This window comes from Epinephelus moara, chromosome 22 (assembly GCF_006386435.1).
Source record: "Epinephelus moara isolate mb chromosome 22, YSFRI_EMoa_1.0, whole genome shotgun sequence".
Classification (NCBI taxonomy): domain Eukaryota; kingdom Metazoa; phylum Chordata; class Actinopteri; order Perciformes; family Serranidae; genus Epinephelus; species Epinephelus moara.
This window is the reverse complement of record NC_065527.1, coordinates 32,174,783-32,184,528: the sequence shown is the minus strand read 5'-3', so window position 1 is coordinate 32,184,528 and position 9,746 is coordinate 32,174,783. Positions and strand designations below refer to the sequence as shown.

Below are 9,746 nucleotides of genomic sequence, written 5' to 3'. Positions count from 1 at the left end.
GGCAGGAAATCCAAAGTGTGGGATCATTTTGAGAAGGTGAAGGACGAACCCAAGGTGATATGTAAACTCATCTTCATTCGTCGACTACAAACATGATGTGTCATCTGAAACATGGAAGTAGCTACATGCCCATTAGCCACTTAGCACAGTCATTACTGCTTTGCCGACAGCGTCATTAACAGGCGGCTCGCTCAGTGTGTGACATGCACTTGTAGATAAAATATAGGACTATATTAATGAAGGTTCATTAGTGCAGTTTTGTATTTCTCTGTAATGTAGCAGAGCGTTAACAATGTTACTGATACTATTCTTTCTCACACCTTCAACTCAACTTAGGTTTGTTTGAGGGCGTGGCTCAGTGGCCTGTAGGCGGGCATTGTGTGCATTATCAAGGTGTTTTGAAGTAAAGGCAGGAATGCAAATGAGGCCTTTCAGGCAGAGCTGTGTGTCTGTGGGGAGAGAGAGTCCCCTTTAGCGAGGACTCTTTTCTTACTTTGCATACCTTATAGATGCATAAAAAAATACTATATAATACATTAAGGAAGAGGGAAAAACCCAAAAGCATAATAGGTCCTCTTCAAGATTCACATTAATGGCTATTTGTTTGTTTCAGCTTTACCCTCAGATGTCCAGAAAGTAATTGTTGGTGAAGAAGAGCAGCAGAAGTCCCGTTCCAGTCTGGACCAGGAGGACCCAGAGCCCCCACACATTAAAGAGGAACAGGAGGAACTCTGGAGCAGTCAGGAGGGAGAGCAGCTTCAAGGCCTAGAGAAGGCTGATATCAAGTTCACATTTACTTCAGTCCCTGTGAAGAGTGAAGAAGATGATGAAGAGAAAGCTCAGTCCTCACAGCTTCATCAAAGACAAACTGAACAGATGGAAACAGGAGCTGATGGAGAGGACTGTGGAGGACCAGAACCAGCCAGGAACTCAGATCCAGATACATATTTACAACCAGATCCTGAAGACAAGACTGGAGTCTCTTCCGAACCCGAGACCGATGACAGTGGTGACTGGAAGGAGACCAGAGAACCTCAGTTAAGCTTAAACTCTCTGAAAAGTGATGAGGTCACTGTCAGTGGTTTGAGATGTAATGCTGGTGAGAAACCATTTAGCTGCTCTGAGTGTGACAAAAGATACGGTACCAGTGAACATCTGAAGGTACACATGAGATCTCATACAGGAGAGAAACCTTTTAGCTGCACATTTTGTAAGAAATCCTTTGCTCACAGTGGAAGTTTACACACTCATGAGAAAATCCACACAGGAGAAAAACCTTTTAGTTGCTTGGTCTGTAAGAGATCTTTCATACAGAGTGGGAGTTTACAGACACACATGAAAATCCACACGGGAGAGAAACCTTTCTGCTGCTCAGTTTGTGGGAAAGCTTTCACACAAGCATCAAGTCTGAAACAACACATGAGCATCCACACAGGAGAGAAACCTTTCAGCTGCTCAGTGTGTGGTAAGTGTTTCATAGGAAGTGGACATTTGAACAGACACATGAGGAATCACACAGGAGAGAAACCGTTTAGTTGCTCAGTTTGTGGTAATACTTTCACCCAAGTCTCAAGTCTGAGGCAACACATGAGCATCCACACGGGAGAGAAACCATTCAGCTGCTCAGTGTGTAATAAATCTTTTACACATAGAGGAAGTTTACAGTTTCACATGGCAGTCCACACAGGAGAGAGACCATTTAGCTGCTCAGTTTGTGATAAAAGATTTTCACGAAAGGGACATTTGACACAACACATGTGCATCCACACAGGAGAGAAACGATTCAGCTGCAGTGTTTGTCACAAAAGATTTTCCTGGCGTCCACAGGTCAAAACACATAAATGTGTTGGCCACCAGTCCTCACACCTTCATCAGAGTCAAACTGAGGACAACAGAGAGGCAGACCCTTCAGCCAGTAGCTCTACTGGCCAGATGGAAACAGAAGCTGATTTAGAGGACTGTGGAGGAGCAGAACCATCCAGGAACTCAGATCCAGATACACATTTACAACCAGTTAGTGAAGATGACTCTCTGGACTCTTCTGAGACTGAAGTCAGTGCTGATGATTGGGAGACCAGAGACCCTCTGTCAGGTTTTCATTCTTTGAAAACTGATAATGTCCCTGTCAGTGATTTGAAAATGTAGTACTGTTGAAAAACCATTTAACTTCTGATAACAAGCGTTCTGAACTTCTGAACTGGAGACTGTGATGATGATTGGACAGAGTCCAGCGGAACTCAGTCTGTATGAATTCTGTGAAAAAGTTCCTGTAATTGATATCAAATGAAATGTGTTGTGAGTGTGGTGAAACCATAGAGTGTACAAAATAATGGATGTAGTCACCAGGACATCACCCATTGGTTTGTAGACTCCTATTTTGAAGCCTAGAGTTTGCCATTTTGGATTTATAGAGCCAGAAGAGATCGTTTTGGAGGAGTTGTGGATGGTACCAATAGAACTGTTTCGTACCATCCCCATTTTTGGTGCTAGGTACCCTCTGTTGGAATACCTAGCACACTGACCTGGTACTTAAAAGGTGGAGCTAGAAACGGTGTAGTCTGTTGATGGGTCAATAGAGGATGGTCACTCGGCTCAGGGCTGAGTTGTGGCTGGATTTGGAGCTTATGTAACCACTGTTTATACCATGGAGAGTTTTACATATATTGGTAAACTGTAACTATGAAATAAAAGGATGTTTTGCTGCCTCTTGCAGCAGCTGTAGACTGAGAAAAACTTTTCCACCTAAACTTTTAAGGTGGAATGTTTACTTGTAATGTTACTCGATGCATGAGTTGACAGCGTGAATCCATCAGCACACCTAAATTTCAGTGTGACAACTTTGGTCGTTCCATTAGTTTTTATTATCTCTCTTGGATGAGATACACATTTAGTAATGAGTGGATCTTCAAGCGTTTATATCAGGGGCGATTCTAGGATCAGAGGTTTAGGGGTGCTGAGCACCCAAAGAGCTGCCCGGCCAGGCAAGATAAAGTTAACTGTTTTGTACATTTTAACGCAGTTTCATTCCCACATTTGTGAAAGAAAAGCACAACACTTTTTGGGAAAGTCTGTGACTAAACCATCAAATCTGATAAAGGTTATTTAAATGCTGAGCCACAGCAAAAGAGGAATGGATTGGAATCATAAAAGAAACATATCGTAACCCTAATTTCTGGGGGAAGACAACTCATTTTGATACAGCAGCTCCTCAACATACACATAAACAGTATGTATGTTTCTGGAGTAAACCAGCCCCCTATAGTGAGTACCAAAAATACCAAAAATGGACCTTGGACTTATTTTTTGGACTTTTATTTGAAATGCAATGCACAACATGTAACATTAACACATTAACAGTAATTGACTTTTTCAATGTTTGTCTCTGCCTTTTTCCTTCTTGTCTGTATTATATAATACAAATACATAAATAAAAATACACTTCAAAAAAGAAAAGTGCTTGAAATCTACAAAATAATAATAATAAATACACACAATAGGAGTTATAATGTTAATGGGCATCCAGTCAGTTAGCTAGTCAGTAGCACCTTGGCTTTAATATTAACACATGCACATGACACAACAGCTAGCTTCTCTCATTCCAATTCAAACAGAGGACAGTGGTACTGACCACCTGTAACGTTTCCTAGCTAGAATAAGCGTCAGCTAACTCCTACCTAACAACATGGGGGGGGGGGGGGGGGGGGTTTGTTGTTAAAATATTACGTTTCAACCAAGTACTGTATGGTTTTGACACTTTTCTAGCTTGTTAAAAAGGGACATACAGTAAAAAAAAATTTAAAAATCTCTCAAATTTTAGGGGTGCTGGGATTCAGTTTAGGGGTGCTTCAGCACCCCCAAAAATGGGCTAGAAACACCTATGGTTTATATATATTAATTTCGACCGGGTTATGTTAACTTCATATATTCTAATTGTCACATGAAGGAAAAAAAAGCATCGTTCCTGTGGGCTATGGCAACACTAAAACCCCAAGCTTGCCTGAGAAGGACCAAATGCACAAACCTGTTATTTCTAATTATCCAACGGAGAGAGACTCTCACTGCAGCCTGTTCTATTTTGTTCTGAAAATGTCGGCGTGCAGCCTCATTCTGTGGATGATAAACTAGGTGCAGACTTCCATCTGTGTCACCAGTGATGAGGAAATACAGCGAGTGCTGGAAGTAGCAGTGAGTGATATCTTCGCCCACATTTAAGAGTACTGTTTGCGGTGTAAACGTTAAACAGACCTAGGGTCTAGGTACCATGTCTAAAGGGTTACTTTTGTTTCTAAAGGTGCCATACTGAAAGTGTTTGGTGGAAACGGGGCTATAATAAAGAAAAACAACCAACCTGGAATAATTACAGTCATAACAAAAATAAATTGTCTGTAGACAAAATATTATGGAGATCACAGTTGTAACAATATAAAAACTTCATATCAGTAACCATAAGATGCAACATAACCTGGTTGATCCTGCTGGACTCTCCCTGCTGACCTGTTCTGGAATTGTCTGATGATGCCCCGGTACTGCTTCACTGCCAGCAGACAGGGGGACACTCCCCCTGACTTTATAATTATTAATTGTTATTTAAGTTTGGGTATTGGTGATAACAGGGTAAAGATAGGATTTGTTTTAATATACATTCTTCCCTTTTTTCCTATTCCGCCAGCCTTTCCCTCGCCAAACCTGTAGAGTATAGACACACACACACAACAGCCAACACAACCTTGTCCCCTTATCCCTTGACAACACCTAATTTAATGGGCTGTATTCACTTTTTTTTACGGTTCTTGTTGTTTTGTTAGTGTTTTGTACTGTCTCGCATTGAAACAAAAATCTATGGCATATGGTAAATAAAATACTGCATATGCATTGTATATATTTTTACTGAGACCATATTTCAGCCATGCAATAAGCCCTTCACGATATGATGAAAGCACAGTATGACTTAAGTATCCAAAGAGCACCCGTATGTGATCACCATACAGACCCAGCAGCGCTTCTACTCCATTGTCTTCACAGCAACATTTCAGTTTTCACTGTAGTTTAGATGTTTATATAGAGTATGTGATTAACATTAAAAAATATATAAATATTATCAACATCTTTTTTTATCCAATTTCAAATGAAAAGCTGTCCAGTGTTTTTGTGGACATTCATTTGTTAACACAAGGCTTTAATTATTACTGTATTTATTTACAATGGAGCACATGAGAGTAAAGACTGGTTTGAGTTTGAGAGAGAGGGGCGGCTCTCTCTCCCAATCCGCCTCTTTGTGTCCATGGTGGCTGGAAAATGTGAAAGTGCAATCATAGTTTGGGCACCAGCACTACAGACAGCATATTTTTGCTGGGAGACAAGCAGGAAGATCTGGGCACTGATAAGATGTGGGGAAGTTTTCCACAGGTCACTTACACTTACTTATGGGACAAAATGGCTTGGCCACACCCTCTCAACATGAGCAGGGACTGCATGTTTCAAAATACATGAAAATCAGTACACATGACTATCATGCCCAGATGCACAAAAAAAGTCTCTTGGACCCACTGCCTAAACCCAACAGGATGCCATTTTTGGTGTTTCCCACATGTTGTATTTTAAAAAACTCCTCCTACAGAATTCATCGGATTGACTTCAAAATTGGCTTGTGCGAGCTTGGCTACTTTGGTATCAAAAGTTGTTAAAAGATCTACTTCACATTAAAGGGCACGCCCACTGCGGAGCATCAAATTTTGATGTCTCGCCATGAAACCTGATATTGCTATAACTTTGGGGTAAATGGTCCGATCACCACCAAACTTTACATGATTCATAACAGACCCACCCTGAACATATCTATGTGACAATATTCTGTAATTGTCATAGGACCACCTAGTGGTTACAGGAAATTCCATTTTTTAGACCTTGATGTGCTCCTCCTGTCAGAAAGGTCTTAAGACCTTGGTTATGTTATATTGTGGAGACTGTGAAATTTCACCAAATGGTGTTACTATGACAGCATGGCAAAGTTCAACAGTCTGCCATAACACAGCAACTTGCATTAACTTAAGTGTACTTGGTTCAGTCTGCCTGAAACTTCACACGCTCCTTAATAGTCTGGTGTGACCCAATGGCTTGGCAAGCACTTTAAAGGGCAGCCCCTGCGGCATGTTTTACCGACATGCATGAAAATTGGTACACATATGTATCACGCCCTGATGCACAAAAAAGCCTCTTGGACCCATAGGCCTAACCCAACAGGAAGTTGGCCATTTTGAATTTCCTTTTTTGGCGCCTTCCATGGTTTGCATTTCAACGAACTCCTCATGCAGACATAATCCGATTAACTTCAAAACTGGTGTGTACCACCTAGTCAACTTTGTGATCAAAAGCGATCAAAAGATTAGGTCAGCATTGAACAGTGTGGCTGTGGTGTGGCATCGAGTTCTAATGACTCGCCATGAAATACGAAATTGCTAAAACTTTGGATTACATGCTGCAATGTGCATAGAACGTCATAGCACCACCTAGTGGAGACAGAAATGTCATCAAATTCCTTCCTCCTGTGACCAAGGCATCAGCGCATTGTCTACCAGTCTGCGTTTGGCAACATGGTTGCAATTGCGGCACACCCCAACGGGCGCAGGGGTGCAAGGGCCCGTTAAGTGCTGCTTGCAGCTTTAATTATAAAACTGCATTTAGACTAGTGGATAACTGCAGTGGATACATTTTTTTGACTTTACTCAAAGGGATACTTTGCCGATGTTCAACCAGCTGTGTATCATAATAATGTTGGTAGTATGTGTAAATGAATGGTGGTAAACTTACCTACATCTCACCAATGCTTAGATCTCCCTGCTCTCAGGCTGTTGCTTGAACTACACATTTTCGTAATTGCCCTCCACCCAGCGGCCACTAAGAACACAAAGATTATAGAAATGGATTGGGACACTAGTCTCAAACTCAGACCAAGCTAAGATCACACAGTAAAACTAGGCTTGTCCAACTTGTCAATATGTCATCTACAGTGTTTTTAGAAACATAATTTAGCTTACCATTTATAAGATGGACCTACCAGCAGGAGCGTTTATTGGTCCAGTGCAGCGCAGTGCATTCTGGTAGTTGTAGGTTTTCTACCTCTTGAACAAAAGCTAACACCACAGGCCATTTTCTTCGTTTTGTCTGGTCATGTAGCATCAATTTTAAAAGTATTTCTGCTGCATAGACAGCCAGTTTTATGAAACGACCATCTTTCCAGTGGTGAAATATGTCTAATTAAAACCATGTTGTGTCCTTAATAATAATAATAATAATAATAATAATAATCATCATCATCATCATAGCTGCTGCACAGCGATGGGTCGGGTCCGGGCATTTTTAGGCAATTCCGAGCAACCTCTGGAACCTAAGACGGTCATCTACCGCTCTGAGCTAATTGGCACGTAGCAACTCAACAGTGGCTTCACAAATTGAGTAAGCCATTCACTGTTGTGTAGGAAAGCAGCCATCCGTGCATGGAAAGGCAGATTTGAAACCACTGTAAAAAAAAATCAGTTATTAAGACAAAAATCTGAAAATACACATATTGCATCTAGACAGCATGGAGATGTTGGTAATTTGTTTGTAACAATGATTGATTTGCTCCATAAGTGAAAAACTGATGTTTAAAATTGCCATTTTTACATTGACTCCAATTGTTCACATTAGAGCAAAATTCAAAATGCTGTCAAAAATTCATTTTTTGAGATAAAATTCTGAAATTTGCCACACATCATCTACCATGACTCTAGAATTTTGTCATTTTTTTCATGAACATTGAAGATTTATTTAGCAAGAATTTGCATCTATATGTTTACAGTACCGTTTACTGTCAAAAATTTTGATGCACTGTAGGCTCAATTTTTGATAAATCAAAAATCTGAGAAACGTAGCTTTTGTAGGACAGTCTGAAGATGCTCTGTAGCAAGTTTGGTGTCAGTTGAGCAAGAACTGTGAACTGTGGTGTGTGCCACCATCAGGACTATTGGCTTGAGTTTACAGCTGAGGATATCTGGCATGAGACTGGACCTTTGTGCAAAGTTTGGTGAATTTTCACCCATGGGAAGTATGATTTCCTTAGAAGAAGAAAGAAGAAGAATACCTAAGATTACAATAGTGTCCTGGCAGCTTAGCTGCCCGGACCCTAATAATAATAATAATAATAATAATAATGACTTTATTAAGGAGACAGAGAGAGGTCCATAGCATACCACACAAAAAAACAATCATCTATGTACAAAAATTAGGTATAATAAATACAATATATGAAAATATCTTTATAAAAAAAGAAAATAAATACCCAACACGTCATTATACAAATTCATAAAAATGGACAGAATTCAATAATCTGCACCCACAAACAAGCTGGAGTGCCAGTGGCCCCACAGCCTAGATGAAAACCTGACTGAGCTCAGCTCCAGGTTGGCCAAGGCCTGGATGATACTATTCTCTGAGACAGAGAGCCTGCACATATACCGATATTTAAGATTACGTATTAAAGCAGGACAAATAGGCACACCAACATTTACAAACATTTGGCTGGCACTGCAGTCTCATGCCATCATTATAGACCACGCTGAGTCTTTGCAAATTACTCTTCCTATAGGAGAGCCAAAAGTGAGCAGCATACAGCCGAGTGCAAAATGCTCTAAAAAGAGCGATCTTTACATCAACTAAACACGCGTAAATCATTACGTGAAGCATTAGCTTGTGCATACAACTTGCGACACTGTCTGTAGATATCTCTATCATCAGATAAATTATTTACAATATAATGTCAAAGGTATTTAATCTCATTACACACTTTAAGAGCAACACCAGATAAAAAGAATTCAGGAAATACTAATTTTCTGTCTTCTTTACTTCAAACTATCATAATGTTGCTCTTATTGGCATTATATTTGATGTCAAAGTCTGCACCATAGTCAGAGCAAATTTTCAACAGCTGTTGTAGGCCAGCACAATATGGGCAGAAGACTGCCAAATCATCTGCATACATAAGATGATTTATTACAATATTGCCGACCAACACCCTGTGTTACATGCATTTAACTGTTGGGACAAGTCTTCTGTGTATACATTAAAAAGAAAAGGAGACAGAATGCTGCCCTGTCGAACTCCATTACATGAAATGATTCTGATACAGAGCACCCCCATCTAACCGCCATAGACTGATGAGCATACCAGTAAACAAGAATTCTGATTACCCATTTAGGGACCCCTCTACAATGCAATTTATTGAATAAGTTATTGTGATTAATGCGATCAAAAGCCGTAGAGGCATCTATAAAGCAAATAAACATTGTGGAGTTCTTATATGTATCTAAAATGGCCTTTAAAGCAAAAATACACGTCAGTGCCATGTTTACGTTTAAAACCAAACTGGTTGTCAGTGGTAGTGATGTATTTTTCTAGCCTGTTCAGGAGGATCTTCTCCACTACTAAAATGCTTGCTATGGCTATAGGCCTATAGTTTTCCCTGCTGTTTATTTTGCCAGCTTTGTCCTTAATAACAGGCACTAATAAAACAGATAGGATGGAGTCAGGCAAAATTCCATGAACTAAAAAGCAAGTCAGACAGATAGCAAGTAAGAGGCAAAGTTTTTTGAGAGCATATTTTAGATGTTCAGCAGTTATCTTATCTGCTCCACATGCTTTATTGTCATCTAAAGCCAAGACAGCACAATTAATCTCTTCTGTATTAAAAACGTCTTCATCATAATCAATAA

At 40.0% G+C, this 9,746-nt stretch overlaps 1 pseudogene; it reads left to right on the top strand.

Moving 5' to 3' along the window:
• LOC126384271 (zinc finger protein 271-like) overlaps positions 1-9,746 on the top strand; it is a 15,529-nt pseudogene that overhangs the window by 2,006 nt on the left and 3,777 nt on the right.